Consider the following 5230-nt stretch of genomic DNA (forward strand, 5'->3'; position numbering starts at 1 on the left):
CATGGTGGATCCTTAACCCACTGTGCCACAAGGGAACTCCCAAACAACATTTTATTTTATATTTGTTATCTTTAAATTTTTTTGGCCACACCCATAGCATGTAGAAGTTTTCAGGCTAGGGATTGAAATTGTGCCACAGCTGTGACAAAGCTGGATCCTTAACTCAACGCATCACTCCTATTTTTTAGTTTTTAAATGTTTTAAAGAGTATAGAACACTTCACTAATTTGCTTGTTATCCTTGTGCAGGGACCACGTTAAACTCCGCATCATACCCGTTTTAGTACACGTGCTGCTGCAGTGAGCACTGACGTGCTTTAGATTTCTACCTGGGGGGCCATTTTACTCTTTGTTTGAAGGGCAGAGTTCCACCCCTGCCATGCAGGCCCTCTCATTTTGCCCCCTATAAGTTCAGCCAGCAGTGCACATTTAGAAATTTGCCATCATCATTTTAACTTTTCCTTCTCCCCGATTACAAAAATCAATGCCATCAGGTTCTGCTAAATGACTCGGCATTTGGAGGACATGGGACTTCCTTCTTTTGCACCTGCCTTAGGCCTCAGTGGTTCTGTTCACGATTTCTGTTTGCTTTTCTCTGTCTATTACTTTGACGTCGATGGGGGTATATTGTTAAGACTTAGGGTTTCTTTCTTTCTTTCTTTCTTTCTTTCTTTTCTTTTTTCGCCATTTCTTGGGCCGCTCCTGTGACATATAGAGGTTCCCAGGCTAGGGGTCGAATCGGAGCCATAGCCGCCGGCCACAGCCATAGCCACAGCAACACGGGATCCGAGATGCCTCTGCAACCTACACCACAGCTCATGGCAACACCAGATAACCAACCCAGTGAGCAAGGCCAGGAATCGAACCCATAACCTCATGGTTCCCAGTTAGATTCATTAACCACTGAGCCATGATGGGAACTCCATGACTTAGGGTTTCTTTGGAATTCAGATCTGAATAACTCAAATCATGACTTATGTTTTTGTTTATTTATTTCCATTTTTTAGACGCATGAGCCTAGAGGGGCCTTGAGAAATCACCTAATCTGTGTCCCTTTGCCAGGCTGTGGAAGTCCTTCTAAGGGAAAACCATTATATGAGTAGGATCTATGTTTTTCCTACTTAGAAGAGACTCTCAGTTGATGGTCAATCACCCTCATTCGGTTTGAAGATACAAATTGAAAGACAAATGATATTTTATGACTTCAGACCATGATTAGTATTTAGAAGGATTTAAATATTTTAGAAGCATTTGCTTTCTGTTGACAAATGTTCATTGAGAACCTGCTGGATGCAAAGACACGACTAGGGCCAGACCGAGCAGATCCCGCCTTGGAGTGTTTGGCTGGGATGAACCATACACACAAAATTACAATCCAAGGCCAAGGGTAATATTTGCTGTGAGTGTTTCCATCATAGATGGGAAGAGAGTTCTTGAAAACATGCAGAATAACTTCACAGCACTGCATCTTGTGTCTCCTTGGTCCTTGTGGACTTTCCAGTGTGTGTTCTCTCCATCGTGTGTGGTCTATTTTGGACCAGAGCCAGAGACTGGCAGAGGCTGTTGTTGCTGTGATGGGAAGGTCAGTATCCTTGTTTTTGCAGTAAGTTTCCTTATCCCTTTGCCACAGGTGTGAGTTTCTCAGGTGGACTAAGTACTGAAAAGACAAAGTGGGGTGTAAAGAAAATATTTCTATCATTACGTTGAGGTCCGCAAGTCTTTCCATCTTTCAGTCTGATAGTATTCTCACTCGGTTTTCAAATTCTTGTAGGCCTTGTCTGTATACTTCCCACAGGAAGGCACACAGACCACGTTTATGCCAATTATTCGGAAAATCGAATGAAGACCCAAATTTGCAGTAGGATCACAGAGGAACCTACAACCATTCACCAGCACAGGCGTGATGCAGGATGTGTGCACACCCCATACTCTCCAGCTCCCATCACACGTTCAGAGCCTGTCTGATTTCCTTGTGAATTTTGCAGTAGCTTCATGGGGTGGGAATTAGTGTGGACCAAGCTCAGGGGAAGGAGAGAGCCTAGTGTGTCCAGGAAAACCAGGAGCCACGCTGCCTACATGGGCCACACTCTGGATACAACAGCAGCCTGTTTCTTTCATTTAAACATCAAGAGTCCCCTGGTGGCCCAGAGGTTAAAGATCTGCCATTGTCACTGCTATGGCTTGCATCACTGCTGTGCGGTGGGTTTCACCCCTGGCCCCAGAACTTCCTCATGCTCTGGGTGCAGCCAAAACAACAACAGCAACAAAACCCCAAAAACATCAAGAGTGATTCATCACACAGACTCGCTGAAGTCCCAGCATCTCTTTAGGTCCCCAACTCAGAACTCACAAGAACACTTGTACAGTTGACATTCATCACGTGTGACCAAAAGAGTGTATTTGTTTTCAAGGGCTCCCATAACAAAGTGGCACAGACTTGGTGGCTGAAACAATAGGAATGTATTTCCTCACAATTAGGGAGGCTGCAAGTCCAAGAGCAAGTCCAGGTTCCTTGGCCGGAAACCCAAGAGCCAGATGCCAGCCAGTTAGGTTTCTTCTGCCGCCCTTCTCCTTGGCGTGCAGATGGCAGTCTTCTGACTGTGCCCTCACATGATCTTCCCTCTGTGCACATCTGTGTCCTAATCTCCTCTTTTTAAAAGGACACCAGTCATATTTGTTCAGGACCCACCTTAATGACCTTCTTTTAACTTGATTACCTCTTTAAGATCTATCTCCACCTATAGTCACATTCCAAGGTACTGGGACCTAGGAGTTTTAGAGGGACACAGTCAACTCATAACAAAAGAATAACAGGACATAGAACTGTCATATCCTTTGTCCTTCATGTATGGGATATTTTTGGTGATCTATATTGAATGCAATGTGCCCTTTGCTTTCTTTTTTTTCCTTTTCAGCAGCATTTATGGATTTACTCTCATCTTCTTTTCTATATCAAATTGTCATTCACCAAACTGAAGGAATGATGTCCTGATGTCCCCCTATGAGACCATCAGGATGCCTGGCAAATAACATTCAGTAACCGTCAGTGGTTTACCTGCTACCCAGGTCCTTTTCAAACAAATCAATGTCACCTGTGAACACTGGGTGTTCGACTTGTTTAAGCATCTATCTTGTGTTAGGCCCTGCGTAGAGTGACAAGAAACCGCCCCAAGTGGTCCTTGCGGGGATGGTGTAAGAATGTCCTTCTCTTGAAAGACAGTCACAAGGGCTCAGCTTCCCTCAGGCTCAGTCCTGCTGGGAGTCCCCCATGTCCTTTTCTGTTGTGAAAGCAACTGGGATGGGTCCAGAAGCTAGAATCCACAGCAAAGGGCCTGGAAGAGCCATGGGAGATGAACAGAAGGGGTGTTTGGGGACGCATTTTCACATCTGTGGACTCCTTCAGAGAACACTAAGGGGGTGATATGAAACTTTCCCATGTTGATTATCTGGATTCTGATGCTAAGTCTTGTGTCACAACTGAAGGCTGATCTTGCCGTCTGGGGTGGTCATGGCTAGAGATGAACTTTGTGGTCTGGCTCTGGAAGATCTGAGCTGGAGGATAGAGATGCTTAGGGTGATGGCTGGATGGACAGCTCGTGTGAACCACAGAGTCTGTGGGCAAAGGAATCCATGGGACCCAAGGCCGCCATTTATGTTGCCTTTTGGAGTAATTCTCAGCAAAGAGGCCCCAGTGATCACGATCAACGTGCAGTAGAAGGACACTCTATAGGAGACGGAAAGTGACCCTCATAAACAATGAGCCTAAAGTGACCACATGACGGTACAGCTCATGTCCAAATATTCTCGCAATCAGAATTCTGCTCCTGAGACTCTATCAAGGGAGAGATTTCAAAGAGTGTAGTTTATTACCTCGAAGGGCTAAGACTGAGGATGTGTCTTTAGGTCCCTCATTTCTGGATAAGCCCACATGGATTAATCATCATTCACGTCTATCCACATCTCTGGCAACAATTTATTTTGGTTTTGATTCGTTACTGCCTTTACACGTACAACATCTGCCTTATCTGTTGGGATCAAAACACATTTTTCCTGATAGAAAGACTGTTTAGAGGCTGGAAAGAGAAAAGCAGTGGCTCTTGGAGGTTGATGTAATGTGATTTATTGTGGAGTTATTTTGTGGCTCAATGGGTTAAGGATCCAGCATTGCCACTGCCGCAGCTTGGGTCACGGTGGTGACTTGGTTTCAATCCCTGGCCCAGGAACTTCCAAATGCCATGGGAGAGCATCCGCCTGCCCCCCACCCCCCCAAAGAAATAACAGTTGCTTTGTGTCTACAGAGACGCCAATGCAATGGTATAAATAGGACACAAGCACAAAGGTAGAAGCATTTTAAGAATGTAGAACATCAACTTTCTTGACTCAATTTTGTAGACAACTTGATCTGAACAGGAAAGAACAGAGAGATTGCGCATTTATTATTTTGGTTGGTGTTTATTAAATGCAGGCAGGATCACAGGAATATGAGATCCCAATGGTCTGGTGATAGGGATCTGGTCACGCTTGTGACTTACAAGTCAAAGAGGAGCAGACAGGAAGGGAAGGGCAAAGTCTTACCTACAGCACAGTTACCTGCAGCACTGCCCAGAGTCTGGGCTGGCCCATCTAGCAGCAGCACTGCTTCTTGCAGCAGCTCTTCTGCTGGCAACAGCTCTTCTGCTGGCAACAGCCCTTCCCACAGCCACAGCCACACGAGTTGCAGCTGCAGGTGCGGCGGTAGCAGCAGACCACGGGGGTGCTGCAGCAGCCCCCACAGCAGCCACAGCAGCAGGGGCAGCAGCCAGAGCAGCAGCCCACCCGGTAGCATCTGCAGCTGGTACAGCTGTTGCAGCCACCACAGCCACCGCTGCAGCCACCACAGCCACTGCTGTAGCCACCACAGCCACCGCCGCAGCCTCCGCAGCCACCACAACTTCCACAGCCACAGCAGCCCATGGTGTCGTTAGAGAGGACTCAGGAGAGGTGAGGAGGAGACTCAAGAGGTGAGAAAGGTGTGATGCTGCCCTCTGCTGGCCAGGCCCTTATATACTACCTCTCGGGACAGGAGAGGGAAGACACATGACCATTTTCCTGTTGCTATTTGGCTTGTTTTACATGGAAGAAGCCCTCCTATTTTAGTTACTTCCCCTTTTGATAGTTTGTCTTCACTACATTTTCAGTTTTGTTTATCCTTTTATAAAATTATATTCCAATGCCGTTTGAAAAGGCCTAAG

The 5230-nt window shown here is 46.3% G+C and overlaps 1 non-coding gene across 1 annotated transcript; it reads right to left on the reverse strand.

The window, feature by feature from the left end:
• Positions 1 to 203: 203 nt before the first annotated feature.
• LOC146396173 (U6 spliceosomal RNA) lies at positions 204 to 307 on the reverse strand. The gene has a single exon (XR_014830682.1). It is a non-coding gene; the product is annotated as a U6 spliceosomal RNA (small nuclear RNA).
• Between the last annotated feature and the right edge of the window lie 4923 nt (positions 308 to 5230).

Source organism: Sus scrofa, chromosome 15 (genome assembly GCF_054392235.1).
Source record: "Sus scrofa isolate SSC_HxYL_T2T_F1_AM1 chromosome 15, Sscrofa_HxYL_maternal_Yorkshire_Landrace_v2.0, whole genome shotgun sequence".
NCBI lineage: Eukaryota > Metazoa > Chordata > Mammalia > Artiodactyla > Suidae > Sus > Sus scrofa.